Genomic DNA, 12,022 nt, shown 5'->3' on the forward strand with positions numbered 1-12,022 from the left:
GAGAGGAGGGGATAACTACTTGGGGTTCCAGTTCTAGGCAATAAAGTGTCTGTTTCCAGAAATATCTCATACTCTTTAAATATTCTAGGACTAGAGCTAAACTAGGAGACGTACCTTTTCATTCATTCATTCAAATATCTTTTGGTGAATATGCAATATATGTTGGATTTTATGCTAGACTTCCAGGATAAATGAAAGAACAAGACTATCTTCTCTGCAGACAATGAAACCCTCATTATTCCTACCCTCATCTCCCCCATTCCCACCACCCTCTTCTTCCTCCTCAGTTTGGTCACTGTGAAACGACTTTAGTCAGGGCTGACCTGATACTCAGTCATAATGCTCAGTCACTGAACATTTACTGAGCATACCTTCTAGGCACTAAGCTGGGCATTGGGGATGAAAATGAGTAAGAACAACCTCTAATCCCCTAACATCTCTTAGTGTAGTGGAAAGACACCCAAATAAATAAGATAGAGTAAGTACTATAAAGAAATGCTTGCCCAGAGAGGGAAAGAATACCTAACTGCTAGGTGAGTGACACCGACAGAGTCAAGTGCAAGCAGTCTTAAGGATGCACTCTTGGTGGACACTCTTCCCGGAAAACTTGACAAACCCCACATACTAGCACATACAAGTAGAGAAAAACAGCTCGTGGTTGAGACTACCTGATGGATTGTTGGGCTTGAAGTCAAGCAACTTCCTGTGGCTCACTTGGGAGAGTGTGGTGCTGATAACACCAAGGCTACAGGTTCGGATCCCTATATAGGGATGGCCAGTTCAGTCACTTGGGAGAGTGTGGTGCTGACAACACCAAGGGTCAAGATCCCCTTACCGATCATCTTTACAAAAATAAATAAATAAAGTTCCACCCTTGACATATGTGCCTAGTGCAGGTGGAAAAAACTGGGATTAGTAAACCAACTTTAGCAGTCAGTACATAGTATTCAAAGAACAAATTTATATAAGAATCATGAAATAGGGCCGGCCCATGGCTTACTTGGGGAGAGTGTGGTGCTGATAACACCAAGGCCAGAGGTTCGGATCCCTATAAACGGATGGCCGGTTAGCTCACTTGGGAGAGCATGGTGCTGACAGCACCAAGTCAAGGGTTAAGATCCCCTTACTGGTCATCTTTGGAAAAAAAAAAAAAAAAGAATCATGAAAAGGCTCTACCTCTATTCACAACTTGGCTAAGTAAAGAAAAACAGGGTGAAACAAATAAAAATCTACAAAATGATAGTATTAGGTATCACAGACTTCTTTTTAAATGGCATACTTATTTTAAAAACAACTTTCTCACTGAAGCAATTGAACATCCATAGGCAAAAAAAAAGAAAGACTCTTAACCTAAACTTCACAACTTATACGACAATTAACTCAAAGGGATCACAGATTTAACTGTAAAACATAAAACTATGAGGCTGTTAAAAAAATCTTAATACATTGCTGGTGGGAATGTTAAATGGCATAGCCAAGGTGGAAAACAATTTGGTGGTTTCTCAAAAAGGTAAATATAGACTTTCCATATGACCTAGCAATTCCATTCCTGGGTACATACCCAAAAGAACTGAAAACAGATATTCAGACAAGTACTGGTACTGAATGTCCACAGCAGCACTATTCACAATAGCCAAAAGGTGGTAATAAAATATGGTATATACATATAATGGATTAGTATTCAGTGATAAAAAGGAATGAAGCACTGTCACATGCTACAATGGTGAACGAACCTCAAAAACATTACACTAAGTGAAAGAAGTCAGACACAGAAGGTCACATATTGCATGATTCCATTTATCTGAAATATCAAGAATAGTTAAACCACAGAGACAGAAAGCAGATTAGTGACTACCTGAGGTTGGAGGGGAGGGAGTAATGGGGAGTGACTGCTTAATGGGTATGGGTCTTCTTTGGTGGTGATGAAATGTTTTAGAACTAGATGGAATGGATGGTTGCACAACACTGCAAATGTAGTAAGTACTATTTACACGTTAAAATGGTTCATTGTATGTTATGTGAATTTTACCTCAATAAAACAAAAGCAAATACCAAAATAAAACAAAAATAATTTATTGGGGTAAGAAATCAATCTAAAGTTCAATCTATCTATACCCTTTCATAGTTACTAGAAAACAAAACGGGTTCTATTGTTTTCATTTACTCTGCCCCCCCCATATTAGAGGAGGCTGCAGGTATACATTAAAACACTTGTACTCTAACTACTAGCACTTAAGTATGGCAGTCCACAATGTATAACACATAGTGCTGCTGAGGACACGGACATGAATCTCACCCAAATACAGAAGGCAAACAAGCAAGAGCTTAAGTGGGCGTAGTATCAACAACAGTGCAACTAGGATTTGAATTTTCTATTCCTGTCCTAGAACACTAGATAAGTGACAAACACTTGATTTATGAAAAATGCCACCCTCACTCACCAACAAAAAGTACACCTCAAATGCTGCTGACATCAGTGAAGAGAAAATGAGATATGAGAAAGTAAAGGTTCTTAGAAAATATAACTTTTGGATAAATGAAAGATGGAATGTCAAAATAAACAATGGGTTGGAGCAATGACATATACAAATTCTCCATTCAATAAATTATCTTTCTCAATAAGGAAATTTAATTAATGAAAATCTTATATTGAATGTCCTGGCCAGTTTAAAAACACAAAAACAAAATATGAATGAACAAACAAATGACACTGTCCATCAAATAAGGTAAAAAGCTCAGTGGAAACTAAATAAACCCTACAGTTGGGGTAGAGGAGTAAAACCTGAACATGCAGTTAACTTGTACTGTTAACTGAAGAACAGGTTATAATAAGCACTGACTGCAAATCTCAAGTTTCCCAGATGTTTCAAGACAAAACTCTAGAGTCTATTGTCTATGGCGCCTATGACAATGCAGCTGTCTTCTGAAAAGCTGAGAGAGAGTGGCCATATGTAGATAAACACCCCATACAGAAAAATGGCTGAATGAACTCGTGCTTGCTCTGTATTCGATCAGTCCTTCAGCCACACAGAATAAGTGAGGAAGATGACCAGAATCTCTAGGGAAATGTTTTACTTGAATTCCAAAGATCAAACAGGGCTCTGATTTCCTGAAGCCCAATTTATTTTGTTCATGGAAAAACATGTACTGGTCATAGTGTAGGACTGAATTTTCTTGATGTCAATTAACAATTCCTATCACAATCTAAATTTAACTTACCAATCATAATTCATATTATATACCTAAATCCTATTTCTTTAAAAATCTGTACTATGTCCAGATATATGCCCTTTCTTTTTACTTTCTTATTTTATTACGTTGAATCATGTGAAATTGTCATTTTAGTTCAAAAATGATCAAATATTGGCATTTTCTTTGTAATGATTCAATATAACATTTATGGATTAAAACAATGAAATTAGGACAATATATTCATGAGCTTGAAATAAGAAAAAAATGTTTCAAACATGGTACAAAAAGCACTATTCATAAAGGAAAACTGATAAATTTTCTTAGTGCAAAAGAACTTCTGTTCATCAAAAGACACTCTAAGTAGAGTGAAAAGGTAAGCCACAAAATAGGGAAAGATAGTTCCAAAACATATTCTATATATAAAGATTTCCTATAAACCACTAAGAAAAAGACAGAAACTCAACAGAAAAACACACAAAAGATTTTGTGAAAGCTGTCAGAACCAAAATGGAGTCATGCATGTCAAACAGTAACAAAAAATAAGTATGGAAAGCCTGGAGGCTGAGAAGGGAGGGCCCACGATAGGCACTATTACAAAGCCTCTTTTATGCACATATGCCAGTAACAAAAACTTCTGCCAAGGAATTTTCACACTGCAACTTGCTATATGAGTCACAAGGACAGCTAGCGGGATGTACAAGAACACTTGCCTGACACTACCTCCACTGATGAACTGATGTCGACTACTGCAATAAGCCCCTGTAACCAATGTTCTCTGTTTCAAAATAAATTATGTGGCTCCTGTCAAGATGGTGGAGTAGACGGTGCGCAGCATCATGCTCTCCCAGAAATCAACTAATTTACAACTATATAAAAAAGTAACAGCCGGGCCGAGCCCGTGGCGCACTTGGTAGAGTGCTGCGCTGGCAGCGCGGCGACGCTCCCACCGCGGGTTCGGATCCTATATAGGACTGACCGGTGCACTTGCTGGCTGAGTGCCGGTCACGAAAAAAAAAAAAAAAAAAGTAACAGCCAAGCTAGGGCCGCTAGAACTCAGGGGAAGAGGAGGAGAGACCTACAGAGTGCATGAAGGTGGGAGAAGCCATGATGAAAGAAAAAACTGCTCTGACCATTTCATGCCACGGCTGCTTTAAGGCTGGAGCTGCTGAGCTCATGGAGCAGGAGCCAGCAAAAGCTGCAACTGTGCCCTCCGAATGCAGTTGCTTGGAGACGGCAGGGGAGAGGAGGGCCTTGGTGGCCCCTGGGCCAGCAAGAACACTAATAGGGTTGTGGTGGACCCACACAGGAGCAAGGAGCGACTCAGAGGCCGGCGAGTCATCGCAAGAGACTGGTGCATGGCCCGTCCCACGGGAAGTGTTTGCAGCACGTGCAGTGGGAGAGACGAGCCCAACAGGAAAGCACTGGGGCACAGCAAGGACAGCTGATCTGCACCCCAATCAGCATAGGACCACTCAGAGAAGACTGCTCAGGAATATAGAATTGCATGGGGCACAGTTTGACGAAAAGACTCAGGCCCAGATCAGAGTTTCTACACAACCCCGGTGCACTGGGTCTCTGGAGAGCCGGAAGTACCTATAAAGTCAACCATTATAACCTATGCTGCACAAAAAGCCTTCCCTATGGAAGCAGCAGCAAAGCAGCAATTTAGCTCAACCACAGAGCTCAAGTACTGGTCCCAACAGGAAGTTTCCCCACTTTAGAAGTAAGCAAAAGACAAAAAAATTCACTTACAAAAAATGAGAGAGACCTCAAAGTCCATTAATAGTAGAATGAATAAACTGTGGTATGCTCACAATGAGATACTATAGAGCAAGGGAAACAAATGAAGTGGAGGTCTGTAACAAACAGCTGAAACCTATGTTGAGTGAACAAAGCAAGGGACAAAAACACATACACAGGTTGAGCATTCCTAATCTGAAAATCTGAAATCTAATATGCTCCAAAATCTGAAACTTTTTCAGTGTTGACATGACACCATAAGTGTTAAATTATACACCTGACCTCATGTGACAGGTCATGCGTTTCATGTACAAAATTATTTAAATACTGTATAAAATTACCTTCAGCCTATGTGTATAAGGTGTTTATGAAACATAAATGAATTTGTGTTTAGACGTGGGTCCCATTCCCAAGATATCTCATTATGTATATCCAAGTATTCTAAAAACCAAAAAAATCCAAAATCTAGAACATTTCTCATCCCAAGCATTTCAGATAAAAGATACTCAACCTGTACAATGTAAATGTGTTTATATAAAGTTCAAAAGTGCACACACAGGTGATAAAGCCATAAGGAAAAGTCAGGACAATGGTTACCTCAGGGGAAAGGGAGACAGTAAGATCAAGAAGGGGCACATGAGGGGAGTGGTTTCTGTGATGATGATAATACACTACTTCAGAGGTGGTGGTTTCATGGCTGCTTACTTACATAAGCATTCATTATACTCCACATTTACTTTTTGTTACTGTTTCTAGGTGTGTGCAGCCTTTATGTTTATGTTGGTTATATACTTGTATAACCAACAAAAAGGTTAAAAATAACAGAAAAAAAATGTGTTCCGATTAAATAAATTCAAACTTTCTATATAGAAAGAAAAAAATATTTTCCATGACATACAATTTATTCTGAAAGTTTTACATGACAGAGTTTGTTGAGCTGCCTGACTCTGGGGTTAAATGTGTATCCAAATTTACTTAGCCTAACATCTGATCACAAGAAAATCTACTTTGTCTCATGGTGCTAAGACACTTAGGCTAGTGGAAAAAAATCCACAGGGTTTTGAGTTTTTATTTGGGCAATGTCTTTTCTACTAGAGAAGGAAATAACTTCATAAGATAGATCTAGAAATAGCTGAAACATGATAAAATTATTTCAAAACTTAAAACTAAGAATTAAAAAATCCCAAGTAAGTGTAGGGAGAGGGGGAGGAGATGACCAACGGGTACAAAATTCAGTTAGATAGAAGGAGTATGTTCTGATGTTCTACTGCACAGTAGGGTGACTATGGTTAACAGTTAAGTTTTGTATATTACACAATAGCTAGAGGGGCTGGCCCGTTTCTCAATTGGTTAGAGTGTGGTGTTATAACACCAAGATCAAGGGTTCAGATCCCTGTACTGGCCAGCCATCAAAAAAAAAAAAAAAAAAAAAAAAAAAAAAAGCTAGAGGAGAGGCTTTTGAATGTTTTCACCACCAAGAAATGATAAATGCATGAGGTGATTGATACATTAACCACCTTAACCCAACTATTATACAACATATATATCAAAACATCAGATTGTACCCCATAAATACATATAATTACAATGTGTCAGTTCATTTTTTTTTAATCCCAAATAATTCACACCCAAGGAAGTGCTGAAATTGGAGTCATCCTATGGCTAAAAAGCATTATACAGCTAGAAGCATTTATTTTATAAATCAACAATTTTGTCTACACTCCTATTTAATGAAAAAAAAAGTAGGTGAAATAACCTATGAAAGACTATTAGACTCAACTTTAAAACCTTTGAACCATGCTTAAGTAAGAGCTTTCCCTACTGCTCATATAAGTCATAGTACTATTTGTTCTTTTCTGTTTTTAATGTTAAAGACAGGAAGTCACATCCTTGATGTTTCTACGCTGTCCATGAAGGCATAAGATGAGATTTCCAGATTAAAGATACTTGTTTTCCCCAGAACTAAAACTGAGTCATTTGTATGTATGTGCAAGTGTGTATTCACCCCTGACCATGAATACTTCAAAAGACTCAAAACTTTTCATTGTTACTGTTATCACCACTCACAATACCATTCATACCCTAAGCATTTACTGAGTAATATGTGCCAAGCACTCTTCTAGGCACTAGGTATAGAGCAGTAAACAAAAAAATAACAGTAATCCCTGCACTCCTGGAATTTATATTCTGGTGGAAGAGATACTAAACAAGATATATATATAAAATATAAAGTATGTTAGGTAGTGAAAAATATTAATGGAAACAAAAGCAAGCACAGAAGGGGAATGTACAATGCTGGCCTCATGCTGCAATTTAGCTAGGGTAGCCCAAGTAGAATAGAGAATGAAAATAAGTAAGGGAACTACCCATGGGACTAGGTGGAGGGAAAGTCTTCCTGACAGGACAAACAGCAAATACAACGGCAGTGGGGCAGGAGTGTGCCTGACATGTTCAAGGAACAGCAAAGAGGCCAACGGGGCTAGAGCAGATGAGTGAAGGAACAAGCAGTAGGAGATAATGTCTGGGTGGTAACAGATGTTAAGAAGTGGTTGAACTGGGATTTTCTGATGGACCACACATGGCATGTGACAGGAAGAATCAAGGGTAACTCCAAGGTTTTTAGCTTAAGCAACTGGCAGAAGAGAGTTGTCATTCACAAAGACGGGGAAGACAGCTAGTTAATTAAAATATCAGGTCAGTTTTAGATGTGTAAAGTTTGAGATGCCTATGTGGAAATGTCAAGTGGGCAGCTAGATATAATGGGGAAGTCAATGGTGGAGATATAAATCTGGAAGTTGTTGGTATACAGAAGGTGTTGAAGGTATCCATCGAAGGATAAAGCCTCCTGAGCCACACCAAAACTTAGAAGTCAGGCAAATGAGGAAGATCCAGCAAGAGAGAATAAGAAAAAACAGCCAGAAAGGCAGGAGAAAAACCAGGCAATTACAATGTCCTGGAAACCAAATGAATAAAATGCTTCCAGGAGAGAGTGATCAATTGTGTCAAATGCTGCTGACAGGTGACAAGGTAAAGACTGAGAAAGGATTATTAGATTTTGCAACACAGGTCATGGGTGACACAGAATCATTTTAGTTGAAGTGGTAGGGGCAAAAATCTGACTGGAGTCAGTTCAGTAAAGAGTGGGAAGCAAGACACTGGAAGCAGCAACATTAGATAATTTTGTTATAAAACAAAGAATAGAGCAGTAGATGGAAGAGAAAGTGGGATCAAGAAGAAAGCTTTTTCTATGATGGCAAAAATAACACAAGTCTGCAGGTTAATGGGAATGGTCCAGTAGAGGAAGACAAATTGTGGCGGGAGCTGAATAGCCATCACCCTAATGGTCAAAACTGGAAGAGTATTAAATAAGAGCATCAGAGTACTAGCAGTCATCACGTGACCTCTAACAAGCCCTACCAGACAGCTGGATTCAGATAGAGTAAACCACATTTTCACATTTTCAGTTACTTACTACCAAAATTTACGGCATTTCCAAAATGCTTTAGTGAGAAACATAAATAAAAACAAAATACAGCTTAAAATCTAAGGAAACTTCAACATGGTTTCTTAAAATGGAATCCAAGAACTCCTGAGGGCTTCTGAGTACTCTCAGGGACGTATAAATTCTATTATTATTTTTTAACTCTCTTTTATCATTTTGATAAACATTTAAAAATAACTTAACCAACTGGTAAAGGCACACAAAAATCAACTACATTGTATATTGATAAATTAAAATAATAAATAAATAAAATATGAAGGAAAAAAAAATCACTTCACCAGTTTAACATCCCAATGGAACTTAATTTACACTTGTAATAACTTAAAATATCAGACAAGAATCCAGTTATTTAAACTTTTACATTCACAGTAATAATAATTTTTTAAAAAGTCCCAAATTGCCAGATGCGAAGAAAATCTTAATAAAGAAATTGAAGCTTAAAGATCAAAAGACAAAGCTTGCTGAAAAAGCTACACTGTTACTCCAAACAAAAAGCTCAATAGATAAGTGACAAGGAAACTCTTGCAAACCTAATAATGGCACTAGTACAAAAGGATAAAGTGGTAAATATACCACAAAACTCTTTTAAAGGGTTTAATTTGGGTATAATTTCTTACCAATGAGAAATCCATACAGTAAATAAAAAGAGATGACTCTCCATATGATAGAATATTATTCAGCAAGAAAAAGTAATTAAGTATTGATATATGCTACAACATAAATGAACCTGAAAAACACTGTACCAAGTTAAAGCAGCCAGACCCCAAAGATCACACGTTGTATAATCCCATTTACACAAAGTGTCCAGAACAGGAAAATCTCTAGAGACATAAATTAGATCACTGGTTGCCTAGTGGGAAGGAGCAGGTGAGGAAGGGGTGATTACTAATGGATATGGGGTTTCTTTTCTGGATGATGAAAATGTTATAAAATTACAGTATGGTGCTGGCTGTACAACTCTGTAAATATACTAAAAACCAGTGAATTGTACACTTTAAATTAGTGACCTTTATGGTATGTAAATGATGTCTCAATAAAGCTGTTTATTTATTTATTTATTTATTTTGGTATCCAAACCCTTGACCCTGGTGTTGTTCAATAAAACCATCTTTGAAAAAACAGGTAACTTGTCCTGGGCCCCACACGTTGCTTTATGTTAATAAAGCAATGGAAAGTAGTGGTCTTTTAAAAAACGGAATGATCCATAGAATTAAAGAGAAACAAACTGATTAATCCCCTAGCTTAATACACCAGGCAACTGTACTACATTATTAGTTTCCTGAGATACTGCTAAAATGACAATCACCAGACAGTCTTAGTAAGCTCCTTTTTTTCTTTTCTTTTCTTTTTTTTTTTCAGTAAGCTACTTTTTAAAGAAGTTCTTTCAGGAACTCCTTCTTTTGTATCTTGAAAATTAAACATATCAGGATGTGGACATATAATGTCCCTTCCCAGTATCCTATCCCTCCCATTTTAGAATATCTGATCGTGAACAAGATGTAGAGGCAAAATGTTAGTTTAAAGTCTAGTAAGTGTGTGGTAACTACTTACCATAATTTACTCCTTAGATTTCTAGGTACTTCCTATTTGAATATTCGAACATTTTTATTAATTAAAGCTTTTGCTGTATCTATCACATACATGTTTCTGGACTACTAGCTTCACCTCACATAAAAAAGAAATAAACCATAGAGCAGGAAAACAACATTCTTATCTAAAACACACTAATAACAGAAGATCAAGAGGTAAAGAATTCCAAGAATTTTACACAATTTATATAAAATAAAATTTATTTATACAAAATAAAATAATATTTACACAAAATAAAACTCAGGGTAACTCATCTTTATTAGTGTAACCATGTGATCCAGTTCTACCCAAAGCAACATATAATATTTGCCTGTGAAGACCTAACATAAATAGTTAAATTGGGCTCTCCTTTGTAATGTGGGAAGGAAGAAAATCAGGATGTGGTCATGGATACTGCTCACTCAATGAGATGAGGAAGTAACTATGTTGTATTTGCATTTTATGATCCCAAGCAAGCACTTTCCCTCACCTCTCTTCCTTTCCTTCCTTTCTTTCCTTCCCTTCATTTGTGACTGGCCAGTACAGGGACTGAATCCTGGACCTGAAGTCTTTCCATTTTAACACTTAAATTTGCCTACTCCTTTCATCACATCTAATCTAGCACCAGAAACCAAACACGATCTATCATATGGCTGAATGAACTTTTCTCTCTGAAAGCTGATTTTTTAAAAAATAAGAAAATGGCATAAGTTAGCTGTTTTAACTGCTAATGCTATCTACTGTGAAAATCCCATTAAAATAAATTTGAATAATTTATCAGTACAATCTTCCTCTCCACAAACTGTAGAGGCAAATGTCCCCTCTGTCCCCCATATTTCCTCCTACTACCCCAAGAATTATTTCCTGATTAAGCCTATGCTACTCATTAGTTTTTTGTTCTACATCTTCATACAATTCAAGCACTATTTGCTTATATTATGGCTTTGCAAAGGCCTGTAAGTTTGAAATGTTTGTTTCCTCAACAAAATCAGAAACTACTTAAGAATAAAACCAGCATGTTCTAATTCTTTCACATGAAGTTAAATATACACAGGCGGCCCCCAGTACTTAAAGTTAGTCTACCCTCTGGAAACATGAAACGAGTTCCAAATATAACAAAAGCATTCACAAAGTAATTCAGATGCATCTTCATCATTTCATACATTCATTCATCACACTTACAGCACAAGCTGTGCAAGCTCTATGGCCACTCCCTGGACTCCTCGTTGCCTACCAAACTTCTTAGTTTGACATTCAAAACACAATTTCTCATATATCCACATTCCAGGTTCTCTCAAATATTCTTCATGCCTTTGCCTACCCTATCCTCTCAGCCAGGAATGCTCTGTCTACACCACAATCAGCACTTCCCTGACCCCCATCTCTACATGTTAATTATTACGTCTCTACCATGTGTTCACACTATGACAGGTTTCTGTAGATAAAGATTTTATTAGTTTGCATATATAAATAAAACTTTAGCTACCATCAGACACACAGTCACAAATGCCATCAACTCAGTCTAGTAGGAGGATATAGGCCCGTGAACAAGTAATTGCAATACTGCACAACATAGTAAGAGTATTAGTAAGCTATAACTGAGGGATGTACAAAATCAACAAATTGTAGATGCACTCTGGATGGATACACTCAGGGGTAAACAGAGGAAAATCAAAGAAATTTAAAAATGTGTTTGGGTTTTTAATGATGAAAAGTAGTGTGGCCTAGTGAACCTAGTTTTCAATGTAGGGCTTTACTTGTATAAGGTATTCAAAGAATACCTTCTTACTGAAGTTAATTTGTAGGCATTTCGGGGCAATGAATAGGATGGCCAACTTGTGGTGCTGGGGGACGGGATAGGGGTGCAAAATGGTTGAGATGAGAAGGAAGGATGCCTGATCCTGAGTTCTCCCAGGGGCCAGATTCCTCAATCCATACACATACTGATTGGTTTTATTTTCCTAGTAGCTGACAAGGTCCTTTACTCTCCCATGTTTTCTTGATGTACTCTTTACCTTC

General features: G+C 37.4%; 1 protein-coding gene across 1 annotated transcript in view; it reads right to left on the reverse strand.

Moving 5' to 3' along the window:
• Positions 1–12,022, reverse strand: part of SPTLC2 (serine palmitoyltransferase long chain base subunit 2) — a 105,450-nt gene that overhangs the window by 70,903 nt on the left and 22,525 nt on the right. The window lies entirely within an intron of this gene.

Source organism: Cynocephalus volans, chromosome 3 (assembly GCF_027409185.1).
Source record: "Cynocephalus volans isolate mCynVol1 chromosome 3, mCynVol1.pri, whole genome shotgun sequence".
Lineage (NCBI taxonomy): Eukaryota > Metazoa > Chordata > Mammalia > Dermoptera > Cynocephalidae > Cynocephalus > Cynocephalus volans.